At 42.9% G+C, this 12,179-nt stretch overlaps 1 long non-coding RNA gene across 1 annotated transcript in view; it reads left to right on the top strand.

Moving 5' to 3' along the window:
• Positions 1–12,179, top strand: part of LOC134354885 (uncharacterized) — a 113,968-nt gene that overhangs the window by 49,034 nt on the left and 52,755 nt on the right. Inside the window, exon 4 of the long non-coding RNA XR_010019920.1 lies at positions 4,719–4,934. This is a non-coding gene — a long non-coding RNA (uncharacterized LOC134354885). The remainder of the gene's footprint in view (positions 1–4,718; positions 4,935–12,179) is intronic.

Raw genomic sequence — 12,179 nt, 5'->3', positions numbered from 1 at the left:
GCAGGAGTGACAACCTAGCCAGTCATCTCTGGCCCATTCCTACCTTCCTAACTAGTACAACAGTTGTGGGTGGAAGATTTGGGTCAGAGTCATGACATACACTTTCTCTCCAGTTCTTTCACTTTTTTCTCTATCAAATCATCAAACCATCAAACCTTGGAAAGGATAACTTGCCTATTCAATGATGTGTTTCCCAATTACTTGTAAAATTTTATTGTACAGATTTGTACCTGTTGGAACCTGGACTGAGAGTGCCAATCTAAAATGTTATGATATTGTGATATTTTCCATTAAAGGTAAACAATCCATGTCTTTTATTCACAGTCAATGCTGGATTAAATATGACAGCACCAAATGGAAGAGGAATATCATAGCATCTAAAACATCACCCAATGCGTTATCACTCGGATAAGTCTATAGAAGAGATAACAACCCTTACAACATTGCCCTGTAAATCTATTGTAGAGACAGCATTCAAATTGCATTTTAACTCCACAATAGCAATGATAACTGATATAAAATCAGAAATTACTAGACTTCATCATGTCAGGCAGCAGCTGTGGGGGCTAATACAAAATTATGGGCCTGAAACATTAACTCCGTTTCTCTCTACATGTCTGGTATCTGTCCTGCTGAGGGTCTACAGCAAATTCATTTTTTTCTTATTCAAAGCATCTGCAGTCCTTTTCCACAATATAGTATTTCCACTTTATATAGAGTTGTAAATTTTATAGTATAGAAACAGGCCATTTGACCAAAATTGTACATGCCAGCCAAGGTGTATTGCTAAATTAGTCTCATCTGCATTTGGCCCATTCCCCTCCAAATGTTTCCTGTCCATGAATCTGACCAAATGATATTTAAACATGTTAATTGTACCCAGTTCTACTACTTCCTCTGGGGGTTTGTCCCATACATCCACCACCCTCTCTGGGTGAATATCTTGCCCCATCAGGTTCTCTTTAAAATTTTCCCCTGTCACCTTAAACATACATCCTCTTGTTTTAGACTTCTACCTTGGGAAAAAGACTATAACTATCTTGTCTATGCCCCTCGTATTTTTATAAATCTCTATCCAGTCACACATCAGCATCCTTCGATCCAGGGAAAACAGTCCAAGACTTTCTAGAACCTCCTGATAAAAAAGTGATTAAGAAGGAAATGATGGAATACAAAGCTAACCAGTAATATTAAAGAGGTACCAGAAGTTTCTTCAGATGTATAAAGTGTAAAAGAGAGGCAAGAATAGATATGGGACTGCTGGAAAATTATGCTGAAGAGGTGGTAATGGAGGACAAGAAAATGGCAGACAAGCTGAATAAGTATTTTGCATCAGTTTTCACTATGGAAGACACTAGCAGTATGCCAGAAGTTTAAAAGTGTCAGGGGGCAGAAGTGAGTGAAGTCGCCATTACTAGGGAGAAGGTTCTTGGGAAATTTTAAGGTCTGAAGGTAAATAAGTCACCTGGACCAGGTGGTGTACACCCGGGTGTTCTGAAGGAAGTGACTGAAGAGATTATGGAGGCATTAGTAATGATCTTTCAAAAATCAATTGACTGTGGCATAGTTCCAGGGGACTGGAAAATTGCAAATGTCACTGCACTCTTCAAGAAGGGAGAGGGGGAGAAGAAAGGAAATTATAAGCCAGTTAGTCTGACCTCAGTGGTTGGGAAGATGTTGGAGTCAATTATTAAGGATGACGTTTTGGAGTATGTGGGGGCACATGATAAAATAGGCCATGGTTTCCTTAAGGGAAAGTCTTGCCTGGCAAATCTGTTGGAATTAATTGAAGAAATAACAAGCAGGATAGACAAAGGAGAATTGGTGGATGTTGTGTACTTTGATTTTCGGAATGCTTTTGACAAGGCGCCACACATGAGGCTGCTTAATAAGCTATAAGCCCGTGGTATTATAAGAAAAATACTAGCATGGATAGAGTATTGGCTGACTGGCGAGTCAAAATGTGGAAACAGAGGGAGACATTTTGTTGGCTGCCAGTGACTAGTGATATTCCACAGGGGTCTGTGTTGGACCGTTTCTTTTTGCATGATAAGTTAATGATTTCGTTGATGGAATTGATGGCTTTGTGCCATGTTTGCAGAAGATACAAAGATAGGTGGAAAGGCAGGTAATTTTGAGGAAGTAGAGGGGCTACAGAAGTACTTAGAAAGATCAGAAGATTGAGCAAAGAAGTGGCAGATGGAATGCAGTGTCGGGAAGTGTATGGTCATGCACTTTGGTAGAAGAAATAAAAGCATAAACTATTTTCTAGATGGAGAGAAAATTCAAAAATCTGAGGTGCAAAAGGACTTGGGAGTCCTCATGCAGGATTCACTAAAGGTTAATTTGCGGTGAGGAAGTTGAATCTGTGGTGAGGAAGGCGAATGCAATGTTAGTATTCATTTCAAGAGGACTAGAATATAAAAGCAAGGATGTAATGTTGATACTTGGTAAAGCACTGGTGAGTTCTCACTTGGAGTATTGTGAGCAGTTTTGGGCCCCTTATCTAAGAAAGGTTATGCTGACATTGGAGAGGATTCAAAGGAGGTTCACAAAAATTATTCTGGATATGAGGAACGTTTGACGGGTCTGGGCCTGTATTTACTGGAATTCAGAAGAATGAGGGGTGAACTCATTGACACCTATTAAATGTTGAAAAGGCTCAACAGAGTGGATGTGGAGAGGATACTTATTCCTATAATTGGGGAGTCTAAGAACAGAGGACACAGCTTCAGAATAGAGGAACGTCTATTTAGAACGGAGATGAGGAGGAATTTCTTTACCCTGAGAGTGGTAAATCTGTGGGATTCATTGCCACAGTTGGCTGTGGAGGCAAAGTCATTGGGTATATTTAAGGCAGAGGTTGATATGTTCTTGATTAGTCAGGGCATGAAGGGATATGGGGAAGTAGAGATAGATAGACAGATACTTAATTGATCCCTAAGGAAATTACAATGTCATAGTAGTATTTCAAGTGCACAGATATAAATATTAGAAGAAAAGTAGAAAGAATGAAAAAATAATTTGCCACGAACCAAAAAACAGGAGGGGGGTAATCATTTCTCCTGCTCTTGTTTGACTCATTATAGAGCCTAATGGCCAAGGGCAAGAATAACCTCATATAGCGCTCTTCGGAGCAGTGTGGTTGTCTTAGTCTATTCCTAAAAGTGCTTCTCTGTTCAGCCAAGGTGGCATGCAGAGCATGAGAAACTGTCTGGAATTACCAGGATTTCCGTGTTCTACCACAGCCTCCAGTGTGTCCAGTTTGACAGATAACAGAGCCAGCCTTTCTGATCAGTTTATTGAGACTGTTGGCATCACCTGCATTGATGCCAATGCCCCAGCACACCACCGCATAGAAGAAGGTACTGGCGACAACAGACTGGTAGAACTTGTGAAGGAGAGGCCTGCATACTCCAAAGGACCTCAGTCTCCTCAGGAAGTAGAGGCGATTCTGGCCCTTCTTGTACACAGCCTCTGTGTTGGTGCTCCACTCCTGTCTGTCCTCCAGGTGCACCCCGAGACACCTGCAAGTCCTCTGCAAATCCACATCCTCACCATCAATAGTCATAGGGAGCAATGCAGGCTTGGTCTTCCTAAAGTCCATCACCATCTCCTTTGTCTTACTGATGTTAAACTGCAGGTAATTGAGCTTGCAGCATTTGACAAAGTCCTCCACCAGGGCCCTGTATTCATCCTTCCGTCCTCCCTTTATACACCCAACTATTGCTGAGTCATCAGAGAATTTCTGCTGATGAAATGACTCAGTGTTGTATCTAAAGTCTGAGGTATACAGAGTGAACAGGAAGGGAGCAAATATAGTCCCCTGTGGGATTCCAGTGCTGCTTATAACCATATCTGACACACAGCTCTGAAGCCACACATACTGTGGTCTACCAGTCAGGTAGTCCATTAACTAGAATATAATAGAAGTGCATTGAATGGAGCTCCCCGCCCCCTCCGCCCAGCAATGAGGGCTGTATGGTATTGAAGGCACTTGAGAAATCAAAAAACATGACCCTCACAGTGCTGTCCTGCTTATCTAAATGGGAGTAGGTTCGGTTCAGCAGGTAGATGACAACATTGTCGACTCCAATATGCTCCTGGTAGGGAAACTGCAGGAGATCGAGTGCTGATCTGACCATGGGTCGGAGGTGAGCTAGGAACATCCTCTCTATAGTCTTCATGACGTGTGAGGTCAGGGCCACTACAAGAAAGGAAATTGGAGCTCAGAGGGAAATGGATCAGCCATGATAAAATGGAGGAGCAGACTCAATGGTCCAAGTATCTGTTCCTATATCTTTTAATTCAAGCCATTCAGACACAGCAACATCCTTGTGATTCTTTCTGCACTTTCTCTAGCTCAATCACATCTTTCCTAGAATATTCCCCTCACTTACAGATGTCTGGATCAGTTGACAAGGCATGGCAATTCATGAATGAGAAGTTGAAGTGAAAAGGGGAAATTGGTCAACAATGCTAAAGCACAAGTTCAAAAATATGTGTAGGAAATGCAGTGGAAACCTGAAGATTTATTAGTAATGGTAATTTTTAATGCACTTTTGTGTTTATGTCAAAAATATTAAATAGAAAAATAAGTAAAATTGATTGTTTTAAAGCATGTCAGTAGTTAGCTATTTATAGCACCACCTTGTGGATATATAGATGCATGTAACATTGTTACAACTACTATTTAAGTTCTCTCTTGTTTGGTTTAGGTAAATAAAAACGCTGGCATATTGACCTGTAATTCAAGAGGAGGTCTACCAGTATCCTATTGGTGAATCAGCATGAGCATCATAAACTTGGATGAAACCTGCAAAAATTCAAGGCTTGTTTTACAGTTACTTCTAAACTTTATACAGTACATAAATTACAACTAGACAAGCAAGTTCAAAGACAACACTGATATATCATTCAAGTAACCACGGCAGGTAATTAAAGCAATGTGTATACAGTGGTGTGGCAATGAGAAGATGAGTCCCCACCTATGTCATTGTCAGGAAGCAAATTAAAGTCACACAAAAGTGTTTGAACTTGTACTTCGTGTCTGAAAACTGGGAAATTCAAATTTCTCCTAATGCTGCAGATTAAAGGTCAAGAACATATGTAAAGCTGATGTGAAGCATAGTATTACTGTCCTCAAATGAGTGTATATTTTCCTTGGATTTTCCTCTGAAATGAAAATATGTAGAGCTACTGGAAATTAAATGGCAAGTGTTCTTTGATTTACGCATGTATGGACCTGCTAACTTTGTGTTAGGCAGCATTCAAGCGGAGAGATACAGTTACATTACAGGTCAAGGACTCTTCATGGAAGTTGGAAAAGTGAGAATGTAAGTGTGTTCTGTTGCAGAGAGGAGAGAAGAGCAGAAGGAATGTTTGTGATAGGGTGAAGACCAAAGTTGTCAAGGTGACAATTACTTTAAAAACCAGCAGTTAGATGCAGACGAGAAAAGAAGGGAACACAAAATGAAACAGAAAGATACAGCCCGATGTGTGGTGAGGGAAACAGAATCAGTTTTCCTTTTTTAAGCTGCAGATTTGTACTATGCCTTTGCTACTTCTGCTCCACATATTCCACTAACCAGAGTCTCATGCTTAATTAATGATATTTGTTGTTGAAAAGTGGTTGATAAACAGTTCAGCAATTAATTTTCAAATAGAATCATGGTATATTTTGCATCTGTCCATGCTCTTTGTCTTAAGATGTAATTTGAAGGGCTCATCTAATGGTGTGGCACAGCCGCTCAGATGCCTGCACCTCCTCCCTCACTACCATTCAGGGTCCCAAACAGTCCCTCCAGGTGAGGGGACACTTCACCTGTGAGTCTGCTGGGGTCATATACTGTGCTTGGTGCTCCTGGTGTGGCCTCTTGTATATCGGTGAGACTCGATGTAGATTGAGAGACTGCTTCACCGAGCATCTATGCTCTGTCTGCCAGAACAAGCAGAATCCCCCTGTAGCCACCCATTTTAATTCCGCTTCCCATTTCCATTCCAATACGTCCATCTATGGCCTCCACTGTCGTGATGAGGCCACACTTAGGTTGGAGGAACAACACCTTATATTCTGTTTGGGTAGCCTCCAACCTGATGGCATGAACATCGATTTCTCAAATTTCCAGTAATGCCTCCCCCATCCCCTTATCCCTCCCTCATGTTATCTCCTTGCCCACCCATGGCCTTCTGTCTCTTTCACCAATCAACTTCCTAGCTCTTTGCTTCATCCCTCCCCTTCCAAGTTTCACCTATCGCCTGGCATTTCTCTCTCCTCTCCCCCCACCTTTCAAATCCACTCCTCAGCTTTTCTTCTCCGGTCCCACCGAAGGGTTTTGGCTCGAAACGTCGACTGTGCTTTTTCATGGATGCTGCCTAGCCTGCTGAGTTCCTCCAGCATTTTGTGTGTGTTGCTTGGATTTCCAGCATCTGCAGATTTTCTCTTGTTTGTGACATCCATTTGGATGTCAGCTTACGTCTCTAATATCAGATTTGATTGTGCTGTGTACTTAGACAGACATAATGCTACTTATTCTAAGCCAAGGCTGACACCTGCCTAAGCAACGTACTCAGAATATGGTCACTATTGATAAGACCAATGTTTATTTACCATGATCGTTAGCTAGCCCTGGTACAACCACATAGGCCAAGAAAGTTCACCAGTGCCTCAACTTCCTCAGAAAACTAAAGAAATTTGGAATGTCCCTTACCAATTTTTACTGATGCACCATAGAAAGCATCTATTTGAATGCATCACGATTTGGCACAGTAACTGCCGAAGATTCCAAGAAACTACAGAGATTTATGGACACAGCTCAGCACATCCTGGAAATCAGCCTCCCTTCTGTGGACTCTGTCTACACTTCTCGCTGCCTTGGTAAAGCACACAACACCAGGTCCCCAGCCACCCAAAACATTCCCTCCTCTCACCCACCATCAGACAGATGCTACAAAAGCTTAAAAGCACACACTACCACACTGAAGGACAGTTTCTATCCTACTGTTATAAGACTTTTGAACAGTCCTTTAGTACAATAAAATAGACTATTGACCTCACAATCTACCTTGATATGACCTTGCACGTTATTGCCTCCCTGCATTGCACGTTCTCTGTTAGTGTGACATTTCATTCTGCATTCTGTTGTTGTTGTTTTACCTGGTGCTATCCCAATGCACTGTTGTAACGAAATGATCCATATGGACAGTATGACTGACTGAACTGAGTCACACAGAAGCTGTAACTGGGAGTTATAAAAGTCATTATTAAGCACAACATATCTTTTGGAGAAAATCTATCTCACCAATCTTGCCACATGTTCAATAGTTTCATTTAATATCAGAGAAATGTATACATTATACAACCTGAAATTCTTGTTTTTCGCAGACATCCATAAATACACCAGTGTGTTCTAAAGATTGAGTGACTGTAAAAGCATTAGAACCCAAAGCCCCCTACGCCCCAACTCTCACACACAAGCAGCAGCAAAGCAACGACCCTCCCCCAAGAAAGGCCATGATCTGTGACACAACAAGAACTAATTGTTCACCCCGACAATTCGACATACCACAGGCTGTGTCTCTCCCCAATAAAGGGACAGTGAGGTGTCACCCTTTCACCGAGAGAGGGGAGACATAAGTAAAACAGCTTGCTGATTTATGATGACAAAGTCTGCTGTGACACTTTTTTTCCCCACATTCTTAACTCAAGAATTGACAACAAACTCTCCACCACTAAAAGGGAGAGAGTAAGAATGTGCGATTCACCGAGTACAGAGCCCCTGACAGACAATCCGCTGTTCCCAAAGTTCCATTTTCTCCTGCTTCAGTCGGTAACACCAGCTTTGAGTCAACTGGTCCACAGGGCCATGAAGCCATTCTTGTCTTCTAGGCCATGTCCTTGGGATATCCAGAAATGGCTGGTTGTTAGCCCCCAGGAACAGCTCCCACCACCAGAAAGAACTGAAGACTGAGTGTACCTCTAGGTCAGGGTCTCCAACAGAACCCTATCCACTTAAAAAAGGAAAAAGAGAGACATTAAAGATAGAAATTAAGCTGTTTCCACAGAAGAGCTCAAAGGAGTCACTGCTAAGCACCATTGTATCACCACCCCCAATGTTTTATACTTTCTAAGCTCAAAGAGGACAATAAAAAAATTAACTACAATTTCAATAGGTATAATCACCTACTTTAACCTACTTCATTTACTTTCAATGCGATCATGTAACTGCAGAATTACATATTTACAATGGCAGCACAGCTCAACTAGCAGAAATCCCTTGAATATCCATTACTGGTGGTTGGTCCCAAGGCTTCTGAGCACACACTCCAGATACATAATATCTACTTCCTTCGTTTCAGTGTTGAGGGGTGGCTGCCTAAATATACAACTAGCTAGAATATTATGGGATTAAACAGATCTTTCCTGAACTATGCAGTAAGTGGCAGAGGTACAATGTGTGAATACAGGGCACAGCCCCTTAATGCCTTACCTGATCTCATCTTGAAGTTTTCAATGACCTCCAGTTAATATGAGCATTCTGCTGTCGTCTTCCACTGCATGGTTTCTTTGTTACGCAGCCAGAATATCCCATATGCAATGATTGGTTTGGAAGATCCCAGAGTATCATTGAAAGTTAAATAGGGAACAGGTTTTATTTCCTGAAGACTGGATCTTATTTTAATATTCTCTATCCCATAATTTTGTTTACTGTATCTCTGTACAGTTGACAATGATAAAACGATTTACCAGTTTATTTTTTTTTCTGAAAGTCGAGCAGAGTAGGGTGTGGATATTTAAAATATTTTCACAATGCTTTTGATTAGGGAATGTATTGTTTCAGAAAATGTGGACGTGAGAAGGATACCCACATGGTTTGTTGCCTCCCGGGTGCCAGGGTCCACGATGTCCCTGACCGGGTGCACGACATCCTGGTACGAGAGGGAAAGCAATCAGAAGTCGTGATACATGTTGGTACCAACGACATAGGCAGGAAGAGGGATAAGGTCCTGAAGTGTGAGTTTCAGGAACTAGGCAGAAGGCTGAAGAACAGGACCTCAAGGGTGGCGTTCTCAGGATTGCTGCCAGTGCTACGTGAGTGACGGTAAGAATTGGAGGAGAAGGCAGTTGAATGCATGGCTGAGGAGTTGGTGCAGGGAGCAGGGTTTTAGATTTTGGGACCATTGGGATTTCTTCTGGGGAAGGTGGGACCTGTACAGATTGGATGGGTTGCACCTGAACTTGACGGGGAGCAATATCCTTGCAGGTAGGTTTGCTAGCATGGTTCGGGAGGGTTTAAACTAATTTGCAAGGGGGATGGGACCCGGAGCGATAGAGCAGTGAAAGAAGTGCATGGAGTAAAGCCAGATCTAAGATATAGAGAGGCCTTGAGGAAAGAGAAGCAGAATAAACTGTGTAAAGGTAGTAAGATAGAAGGGCTAAAGTGTGTGTACCTCAATGCAAGAAGCATCAGGAACAAAGGTGAAGAACTGAGAGCTTGGATACATACATGGAATTATGATGTAGTGGCCATTACAGAGACTTGGCTGGCACCAGGGCAGGAATGGATTCTCAATATTCCTGGATTTCAGTGCTTTAAAGGGGATAGAGAGGGGGAAAAATAAGGAGGAGGGGTGGCATTACTGGTCAGGGATACTATTACAGCTACAGAAAGGTTGGTAATGTAGCAGGATCCTCTTTTGAGTCAATATGGGTGGAAGTCAGGAACAGGAAGGGAGAAGTTACTCCATGGGGGTATTCCATAGGCCCCCTGGCAGCAGCAGAGATACAGAGGGGCAGATTGGGAGGCAGATTTTGGAAAGGTGCAAAAATAACAGGGTTACTATCATGGGTGACTTTAACTTCCCTAATATTGATTGGTACCTGATTACTTCCAAGGGTTTAGATGGGGCAGAGTTTGTTAAGTGTGTCCAGGACGGATTCCTGTCAGAGTATGTTGACAGGCCGACTAGGGGGAATGCCATACTAGATCTAGTACTAGGTAATGAACCGGGTCAGGTCACAGATCTCTCAGTGGGTGAGCACCTGGGGGACAGTGACCACTGCTCCCTGGCCTTTAGCATTATCATGGAAAAGGATAGAATCAGAGAGGACAGGAAAATTTTTAATTGGGGAAGGGCAAATTATGAGGCTATAAGGCTAGAACTTGTGGATGTGAATTGGGATGATGTTTTTGCAGGGAAATGTACTATGGACATGTGGTTGATGTTTAGAGATCTCTTGCAGGATGTTAGGGATAAATTTGTCCCGGTGAGGAAGATAAAGAATGGTAGGTTGAAAGAACCATGGGTGACAAGTGAGGTGGAAAATCTAGTCAGGTGGAAGAAGGCAGCATACATGAGGTTTAGGAAGTAAGGATCAGATGGGTCTATTGAGGAATATAGGGAAGCAAGAAAGGAGCTTAAGAAGGGGCTGAGAAGAGCAAGAAGGGGGCATGAGAAGGCCTTGGCGAATAGGGTAAAGGAAAACCCCAAGGCATTCTTCAATTATGTGAAGAAGGATGACAGGAGTGAAGGTAGGACCGATTAGAGATAAAGGTGGGAAGATGTGCCTGGAGGCTGTGGAAGTGAGTGAGGTCCTCAATGAGTACTCCTCTTTGGTATTCACCAATGAGAGGGAACTTGATGATGGTGAGGACAATATGAGTGAGGTTGATGTTCTGGAGCATGTTGATATTAAGGGAGAGGAGGTGTTGGAGTTGTTAAAATACATTAGCATATAGCATATAGAACAGTACAGCACAGTACAGGCCCTTCAGCCCACAATATTGTGCCGACCCTCAAACCCTACCTCCAATATAACCCCCCACCTTAAATTCCTCCATATGCCTGTCTAGTAGTCTCTTAAACTTCACGAGTATATCTGCCTCCACTACTGACTCAGGCAGTGCATTCCATACACGAACCACTCTCTGAGTAAAAAACCTTCCTCTAATATCCCCCTTGAACTTTCCACCCCTTCCCTTAAAGCCATGTCCTCTTGTATTGAGCAGTGGTGCCCTGGGGAAGAGGTGCTGGCTATCCACTCTATCTATTCCTCTTAGTATCTTGTATATCTCTATCATGTCTCCTCTCATCCTCCTTCTCTCCAAAGAGTAAAGCCCTAGCTCCCTTAATCTCTGATCATCATGCATACTCTCTAAACCAGGCAGCATCCTGGTAAATGTCCTCTGTACCCTTTCCAATGCTTCCACATCCTTCCTATAGTGAGGTGACCAGAACTGGACACGGTACTCCAATTGTGACCGAACCAGAGTTTTATAGAGCTGCATCATTACATCGCGACTCTTAAACTCTATCCCTCGACTTATGAAAGCTAACACCCCGTAAGCTTTCTTATCTACCCTATCTACCTGTGAGGCAACTTTCAGGGATCTGTGGACATGTACCCCCAGATTCCTCTGCTCCTCCACACTACCAAGTGTCCTGCCATTTAGTTTGTACTCTGCCTTGGAGTTTGTCCTTCCAAAGTGTACCACCTCACACTTCTCCGGGTTGAACTCGATCTGCCACTTCTCAGCCCACTTCTGCATTCTATCAATGTCTCTCTGCAATCTTCGACTATCCTCTATACTACCTACAACACCACCAACCTTCGTGTCGTCTGCAAACTTGCCAACCCACCCCTCTACCCCCACATCCAGGTCGTTAATAAAAATCACGAAAAGTAGAGGTCCCAGAACAGATCCTTGTGGGACACCACTAGTCACAATCCTCCAATCTGTATGTACTCCCTCCACCACAACCCTCTGCTTTCTGCAGGCAAGCCAATTCTGAATCCACCTGGCCAAACTTCCCTGGTCCCATGCCTTCTGACTTTCTGAATAAGCCTACCGTGTGGAACCTTGTCAAATACCTTACTAATATCCATGTAGATCACATCCACTGCACTACCCTCATCTATATGCCTGGTCACCTCCTCAAAGAAATCTATCAGGCTTGTTAGACACGATCTGCCCTTCATAAAGCCATGCTGACTGTCCCTGATCAGACCATGATTCTCTAAATGCCCAGAGATCCTATCTCTAAGAATCTTTTACAACAGCTTTCCCACCACAGATGTAAGGCTCACTGGTCTATAATTACCCGGACTATCCCTACTACCTCTTTTGAACAAGGGGACAACATTCACCTCCCTGCAATCCTCCGGTACCATTCCCGTG

The sequence above is a fragment of the Mobula hypostoma genome, chromosome 12, assembly GCF_963921235.1.
Source record: "Mobula hypostoma chromosome 12, sMobHyp1.1, whole genome shotgun sequence".
In the NCBI taxonomy this organism is placed as follows: domain Eukaryota; kingdom Metazoa; phylum Chordata; class Chondrichthyes; order Myliobatiformes; family Myliobatidae; genus Mobula; species Mobula hypostoma.
This window is presented reverse-complemented; position numbering and strand designations above follow the sequence as displayed.